Source organism: Pelmatolapia mariae, unplaced genomic scaffold (genome assembly GCF_036321145.2).
Source record: "Pelmatolapia mariae isolate MD_Pm_ZW unplaced genomic scaffold, Pm_UMD_F_2 NODE_ptg000470l+_length_43265_cov_1, whole genome shotgun sequence".
Classification (NCBI taxonomy): Eukaryota; Metazoa; Chordata; class Actinopteri; order Cichliformes; family Cichlidae; genus Pelmatolapia; species Pelmatolapia mariae.
Genome location: NW_027052155.1, coordinates 19,547 through 28,787, shown reverse-complemented (window position 1 = coordinate 28,787; position 9,241 = coordinate 19,547).

The window sequence follows — 9,241 nt, the reverse complement described above, 5'->3', positions numbered from 1 at the left end:
CATGGAAAGTAATTGAAAATTAAATTTAATATTGAGACTAAACATGTTAAGTGTGACACATAAATTCAGACAACAGCTATCACATACATCAAACAACATGAGCCAGATGTGTCTCAATTTATTTCCCAATGTGTTTTCTCATTTTGAAAAATGAAGATGGAAGATCTCGTAATAACTGCAATGTCCCAACAGCACAGTATGCTAATAGGATTAAACACACTCCTGTAACTGTATAAAAGGAAAGCTCCTAATTCAGGACAACATTGTCATCTTTCAGACAGTCTGCTGAGGTTGTGAAGACCTGCTGGTAACTTATCATTCTTTCACTGTTTCTGTGCTTTCAGTATAATGTTGGTAGGATGATGAGTCTACTTTTGTTTTAGAATAGACACTCATCTGCGTTACTGATATTTGTTCATCAGGTGAAATCCCTGAAACCATGATCAAGGTTGTGTTTCTGTTCGGATGCCTGCTGAGCCTGGCTCTGGCAAATCCTGTAAGTGTCTGAGTGTTGAAGACTGCATCAGTTTTGTCCCTTGTAGTGTAAGAGTGTATAATGTACTGTGATATTCAGTTAACACATTCAAAATGCTTCATTTGTATAGGCTTTTGGACATTTTGGTCACGGGCACAGACATTCTGGCTCTCATGAGAACCATGGTGTCACTACTGGGGTGAGGATATTATCTGTCTTCCAGAGTTCAGCAATTGAGACACTTGACTGCGTGTTATTGTTACATTACTAAAGGATCATTCTCTGTACTGCAGATTTGATAGCAAAATATTTCATTTTCTTACAGGCAACAACTACAACCGCAGCTACTACTACCACTGCTGGTGCTACTACTACCACTGCTGGAGCTACAACTACAACCGCAGCTACTACTACCACTGCTGGTGCTACCACCACTATCGATCCCAGGATCGCCCAGTTACTCCAGCTCCTCAATAGCCTCCTGAACCCATAGTCTGCTACTGCTGGAACTACCATTATACTGTAGCTTCTACTGATGCAAAATAAAAAAAAAATCAACAATATATGAAAACCTGTGTTAATTGATCCAGCTCCTTTAAAATGGTTTGATTTATTGAGAACCAGAAAGTGACCTCACAGCCCATTGTTTGCCAGTGGTGCTAGTTTTAGTCATTACTCAAATGTACTCTTTATAAGGTTGGGGAAACGTGCAGTTAGCAGAGACTGAAGAAGTCACTTGAATCAGTGATGAAACGTATCTTCCACTAGAGAGAGATAACTCTTCATTGTCATTATGGTAGTTATAGAATATAAAATTTTGTTAACTTACTGTGGATTTGGTTGCAGTGGAAAAACAGGAACTTCCCTGTCAATTATTTCTTTAAGTGTTAGGTAATTTCTGGCACTGAGGATGGACAGTTTTATTAATATGAAAAGCCATTAAAAAAAACCCTCTAAAACGTTGAAAATCTACATATTGATTCACATTTTCTACAGCTGTCCAGTGGGCTGGATTCAAGTCTTTACTGGGCCGATTCTGTCCCCCCACGCCTTATGTTTGACACCTCTGACTTAGAGCATGCAGCAAGACTAGAAATTTCTAGTGTGTTTAGACAATGATTAGATTAGATCCACGTCTTGCATGGACAATGGACAGTAAGTCTCTGGATCATCTGTCTAAGTACACTGTTTCTTTACATTAAATAAGAAAGAAAGAAAAAAAAATCCAAAAAATTCTTGAAAGCTAATTATGTGACTGTACAAGCTCAGAAGAGCTTAAAAGGAAATTGTTGTTTCCTTGTCTGGATAGAATGATCTCTAAACTTGAGAAGCATTTTTCTGGTATTAGTCAGGAATTGCTTAATGGGATTCAGGCGTGTAGTCCAACCTCAAACCACTTCTTGTCTGAGCCTCATTTGTCAGCCCTGGCACTGCATTACCACATTGAACTTCAGTCAGAGGAAGTCACGGTTACTAAAAACGTTTTGAAGTTCGAGAGTGAGGCTGGTGCCATTCCAGATATGTTAACATTGTATAATCTTCTGGATAATCAGATCTTCCCCACACTGAAAACTGTTATTCAGGTTGCCCTTACAATCCCAGTTAGCAGCTGTAGCTGTGAGAGGTCTTTTAGTGTCTTGCGTCGGCTCCATACCTGGCTGAGAAGGACCATGGGTCAAAGCAGACTCCAGCACCTGGCTGTGATGTCAGTCGAGAAAGAGACGCTTGAGAGAGTTGACCACCAAAAAGTGGTTGACAGATTTGCCAACCTCAAGGTGAGGCGACATAGGTTGAAATAAAAGAAAAAATCTGCAAAGCCATAGGAGTATCTGCAGTAAATATCTTTTCATACATTGTACCGTAGGCAAAGTTGCCTCCATTGTTATAATTTTTTTATTAATATTTTGTACATTTGTACATTTCAAGGACTGTTCTATTTTTGGAGTGCATTTTTATGTATCTGTATTATATTATACATACACATTAAACGTGAATCTCTGTCCAAAAAATGCACTCAGTTTACTTTTTACTCACCATGAGCATCATTCATTATTCTCCCCCAGTAATTAAGGTTAGGATATGTATTTTTTTTTATTATTTCAATCCATTCTTCTTTTGCAGTAGTAGTCTTTTGCAGCATTTAAATAACCTTTATCAGATTTGATGGTTTTGTTACAGACTTTTCAAAGAAGTGTTTTGCTTTTCTTTCACAAATGTCGGGATTAAATTGTGTTAAAATGTACAAAACAGTCATGTCATGGTTTGTGACGATGACCCAGGCACAGAGAGACTTGATGAATTTAAGAATCTTATGATTTAATAAAGAAATTTGCAGACTTGCACAGAGATGGTAAAATTATGATGACTGATAACGGAGACGAAGACAACAGACGACGAGGACAGGGAGGAACAGGGGTTTAAATGCACCAAGGAGACAGTCAGAGAGAACTCGGGACAACTGGAGACATTTAAGGGATTGACAGAGACAGGGAAGAAGTCTCATCGTTACGAGTAAAGTTTATCTTGCCTGCCTGGTCAACTCTCTGAGTACTAAGCACCCCCAAAGCTCTGATCCTAGAATTGCCCCTGCTGGAAGTGATGGTACGGCCCCCACAGAGCCTTGATCTCAACATCAACATCTGGGATTACATGAAGAGACAGAAGGTTCTGAGGAAGCCTACTTCCACAGAAGATCTTTGGTTAGTTTACCAAGATGTTTGGAACAACCTACCAGCCCAATTCCTACAAAAACTGTGTTCAAGCGTACTTAGAAGAATGGATGCTGTTTTCAAGGCAAAGGCAAATATTCATTTGATTTAGATTTCTCTTTTGTTCATTCACTGCATTTTCTTAATTGATGAGAATAAATGTTTAACACTCTAACCCAGGGGTAGGCAACCCTTCTGATGGCGAGTGCCATTTAAAATTTCCTCAGAAGTCAGTGTGCCATATGATTGCATTAGCAATAAATTTAATAACGCTCTATATTAACAGTTACACACTACGTAGAACCACTTTATAGAAGTATATTTGTTCGCAGATGTTGGCAGCTATCAGCAAATAGTTATCAGCTATTTCGAAACAAAAAAAAGACACTTTTTATCCATAACAAGAACTCCATAACAGCAAATACAGAAAATACAAATGCTATTTATGATCTCCTCACAACAATGATAAGAAAAATAAACTGGGACAATATGGCATGTTTGTTAATACAGAGATACACATGTTAATGTGATCTCTGGTCTCCCACTCAGAGACACAGGTCTCCGAGTGTCCAGCATTCAGACGGCTACCCGAGGACACTCATGTGATAGAAAATCTGCTCACACAGATATGTAGAGCCAAATACTGTCAATAAGGCCTCTGCAATGCTCTGAAGACAGTTAAACTTGTCAGGTAGTGATGTCCAGCAGGTGACAATGCAAGCTCCATGAACACGCACATCTATGGATTCCAGCTACTTCAATGTTATATGTATGATTTCTATACATTTTATGTCAGATAAAAACTTTGGTTGTAAGCTTCAGATAATTATTTAATAACAGCCAGACATTTTAAATGAGAATAAGAAAGTATTTCTTTGTGCCCCCCTTTCCCTGTTAATGCCCTACCTGGCCCCCTGGCAAAACTTTGCTAGACCCGCCCCTGCACAGTTACCAGCTGTCAGCTACTTAGAAACAGATCCTGGTGTTATTTTTCTCTCAGAAACAGTTCATAACTTCCCTTCAACTCATTCATGTCACCTAAAAGGTAAACCTGTTTCTGCATCACCTGTTCAGCTCTGATGATTCAGTAAGGACATCTCCTGGTCTCATCTTCATGTTTCCCTCTCACCAGATATACAAACCATCATGACCAGCAGCTTTTACAGCTGTGGCCCCAGCAAACATCAGCTGATACTAGAAAGTAATATTAAATAAATTCTAACAACAGCTGATCAAGCTTAAACGTGCTGCTGTTGTTTAGCGCGACATCCGCTGGTTTCTTCTTTCTGGCGCAAATAAACAAACACGAGAGAAAAGCTGATCAGCTGATCAGCTGATCATTGATCGTTTCATGATTGAAGTAGCAACAGGAGAGAGAGGGTAGAGAATGAGAGAAGAAGAGGCAGCTGCGCAGCGTAACGACAGAATAAATCCAGCTTTGTGTTTTTTTCATTCTAGCTGAAGTCCGGGACAAACTGTGTTCCTTTTCACCTTAATACGAAACGCGTAATATTTTCTAACAACAGCTGACAACACAGTTCACTGTGGTATCAGTAACATCAAAGCACCCACCCAGCTGTATAGAAACTCCGTCATGCTAGCTAGTACGCAGTACGAGTTATTGTAACTGACTGTAAAAAGTCAGCACAACGAGAATAAACTAACCTAAACTTGGTTTATATCTGACCCAGATAGACTGCAGGTCATAACTTCTTACCTGAAGTGCAGTTCACCCGACACTCGGCGGCTGCCTCGGGTCTCTCCTCCTCCTGCCTCTCCTTTCTCTCATCCACCTGCTGGCCTCCACCACTTGCTAATTTTACTGAATCTGAGGAAGCGCCACCATAGCCACCACCAAACGCTGAGTTATTTTTACACACCGACCAGCATCTGGCCAATCCACCACCTTTCATTGTTTATACCGTTACAAAGGGAAAAAAAAGTCACCGGGCCACCGAGCAAAAGCCCAATGGCCAGTCCAGCATTGGTCGTGCCATCGGTTAACCCTTCGCGTGCCAACTGTGGCACGCGTGCCTAGGGTTGCCGACCCCTGCTCTAACCCTTTAACACCGTTTTTGTAAGCATTCCTTCTTTACAGTATTTTTCTCACCTGCCTAAAACTTTTGCACAATACTGTAGAAATGAGCAGTTCAATTTAAAAAATATATAAAATATACAAATATTGAATTATATAAATATATATATAATTATATATGTAAAGATAGATAGATAGATAGATAGATAGATAGATATGTAAATACAACTTACGAGATAAGCCAACATGAAGCAACAACATAAAGCTGTTTACATGAATCATACCTGGTAATGCCGTAAGAGCAATGTCATTACAACATTTTTATCTGGACAGTAGATGGTAAACACTGAGAATTACATCAGTTTCATTTCTCAGGAAAAATGGGAAGATTGGGAAGATCTTTAAATGTTCATTGTATGCCCTTTAGGTGTAACTTTAAAAAGTACTGTCATTAAAAATTACAAGCAATGAATCAATCTATCAATAACAAATAAAAAATTAAAGTTTTGAAAAGGTTTCAATGTGACACCAAACTAATGATTTTTTTTTTTAAACGTCAGATAATGAATATTTCATAAACTGTGTATGTCAGTTGTCAGTGGTGCAATGCCTAATATGTTTTCCCATTTTGAAATGTAATAACAGTTTCTCAATAGCACTGTTGAGACAAACCAACGTTTGTTTCATATACCATGTTTCAGAAATGAAAATGAGTTGCATGACGGTGTGTGTGTGAGTGAATGAATGTTCCTTGTCATGTAAACCACTTAGAGGAGGGATGTAAAGTTCATTTTACCTTGTGGGCCACATACAGATCACTTTTCTTATTAAGCAGGCAAATGTGAAACTGTGACAAATGTGTAAAATTACAAAAAAATATATATATATATACACACAGTTCACTGGACAGACTGTATTGTAATTATAAAATATAAAATTTGGCAACTTACTGTGAATTGGTTATAGTGCAAAAACAGGAACTTCCCTGTCATTTAATAGTTTCACTGTTAGGTAATATCTTTGGTTTAGTATGAATGGCAATGAAGGTGGACAGTTTTATTAATAGGATAAAATAATAAAAGCTGTAAAAAAGTAAGTCTGTGGGATAATCCCTTTAAACAGAAAAGATTTCACATTTTGCAGTTAAAAATCAAAACATTTTAACAACTTCTCATTGGATAGTCATGGAAAGTAATTGAAAATTAAATTTAATATTGAGACTAAACATGTTAAGTGTGACACATAAATTCAGACAACAGCTATCACATACATCAAACAACATGAGCCAGATGTGTCTCAATTTATTTCCCAATGTGTTTTCTCATTTTGAAAAATGAAGATGGAAGATCTTCATTCATTTTTAATTCATTTGAAAGCCTGATGCTTAGCCTTGTCCACCCCAGCTGTAAAACTCAGAAACCAGTCTTACTTGTTATCATCTATCGTCCACCTGGGCCTTACACAGAGTTTCTCTCTGATTTCTCAGACTTTTTATCTGATTTAGTGCTCAACTCAGATAAAATAATTATTGTGGGTGATTTTAACATCCATGTAGATGCTAAAAATGACAGCCTCAAAATTGCATTTAATCTGTTATTAGACTCAATTGGCTTCTCTCAAAATGTAAAAGAACCCACCCACCACTTTAATCACACTCTAGATCTTGTTTTAACATATGGCATAGAAACTGAACATTTAACAGTGTTTCCTGAAAACCCTCTGCTGTCTGATCATTTCCTGATAACATTTACATTTACAATAATTGATTACACAGCAGTGGAGAGTAGACTTTATCAAACTAGATGTCTTTCTGAAAGTGCTGTAACTAAGTTTAAGAATATAATCCACCCACTGTTATCATCTTCAATGCCCTGTACCAACATAGAGCAGAGCAGCTATCTGAACGCTACTCCAACAGAGGTCGATTATCTTGTTAATAATTTTACCTCCTCACTACGTACGACTCTGGATACTGTAGCTCCAGTGAAAACTAAGGTCTCAAATCAGAAGTACCTGACTCCGTGGTATAATTCTCAAACACGTAGCCTAAAGCAGATAACTCGTAAGCTGGAGAGGAAATGGCGTGTCACAAATTTAGAGGATCATCATTTAGCCTGGAGAAATAGTTTGCTGCTTTATAAGAAAGCCCTCCGCAAAGCCAGAACATCTTACTATTCGTCACTGATTGAAGAAAATAAGAACAACCCCAGGTTTCTCTTCAGCACTGTAGCCAGGCTGACAAAAAGTCAGAGCTCTACTGAGCCAACCATCCCTTTAACGTTAACTAGTAATGACTTCATGAACTTCTTCAGAAATAAAATTTTTATCATTAGAGAAAAAATTACCAATAATCATCCCACAGATGTAATATTATCTACAGCTACTTTTAGTACCATTGATGTTAAGTTAGACTCTTTTTCTCCAATCGATCTTTCTGAGTTAACTTCAATAATTACTTCCTCCAAACCATCAACGTGTCTTTTAGACCCCATTCCTACAAAACTGCTCAAAGAAGTCCTGCCATTAATTAATTCTTCAATCTTAAATATGATCAATCTATCTCTAATAATTGGCTATGTACCACAGGCCTTCAAGGTGGCTGTAGTTAAACCCTTACTTAAAAAGCAATCTCTAGACCCAGCTGTCTTAGCTAATTACAGGCCAATCTCCAACCTTCCTTTCATATCAAAAATCCTTGAAAGAGTAGTTGTCAAACAGCTAACAGATCATCTGCAGAGGAATGGCTTATTTGAAGAGTTTCAGTCAGGTTTCAGAGCTCATCACAGCACAGAAACAGCTTTAGTGAAGGTTACAAATGATCTTCTTATGGCCTCTGACAGTGGACTCATCTCCGTGCTTGTCCTGCTAGACCTCAGTGCAGCGTTTGATACTGTCGACCATAATATCCTATTAGAGCGATTAGAACATGCTGTAGGTATTACAGGTACTGCACTGCAGTGGTTTGTATCATATCTATCTAATAGACTCCAATTTGTTCAAGTAAATGGAGAGTCTTCTTCACATGCTGAGGTTAATTATGGAGTTCCACAGGGTTCAGTGCTAGGACCAATTCTATTTACATTATACATGCTTCCCCTAGGTAGCATCATTAGAAGACATAGCATAAATTTTCACTGCTATGCAGATGATACGCAGCTCTATCTATCCATGAAGCCAGGTAACACACACCAATTAGTTAAACTGCAGGAATGTCTTAAAGACATAAAGACCTGGATGGCCGCTAACTTCCTGCTTCTTAATTCAGATAAAACTGAGGTTATTGTACTCGGCCCTGAAAATCTTAGAAATATGGTATCTAAGCAGATCCTTACTCTGGATGGCATTACCTTGGCCTCCAGTAATGCTGTGAGGAACCTTGGAGTCATTTTTGACCAGGACATGTCCTTCAAGGCACATATTAAACAAATATGTAAGACTGCTTTCTTCCATTTGCGCAACATCTCTAAAATTAGAAATATCCTGTCTCAGAGTGATGCTGAAAAACTAGTTCATGCCTTCATTACTTCCAGGCTGGACTACTGTAACTCATTATTATCAGGATGTCCTAAAAACTCCCTGAAAAGTCTTCAGTTAATCCAAAATGCTGCAGCAAGAGTCCTGACAGGGACTAGAAAGAGAGAGCATATTTCTCCTGTTTTGGCTTCCCTTCATTGGCTTCCTGTTAAATCCAGAATTGAATTCAAAATCCTGCTCCTCACATACAAGGTCTTAAATAATCAGGCCCCATCTTATCTTAATGACCTTGTAGTACCATATCACCCTATTAGAGCACTTCGCTCTCGCTCTGCAGGCTTACTTGTTGTTCCTAGAGTATTTAAAAGTAGAATGGGAGGGAGAGCCTTCAGTTTTCAGGCCCCTCTTCTGTGGAACCAGCTTCCAGTTTGGATTCAGGAGACAGACACTATCTCTACTTTCAAGGTTAGGCTTAAAACTTTCCTTTTTGCTAAAGCATATAGTTAGGGCTGGACCAGGTGACCCTGAATCCTCCCTTAGTTATGCTGC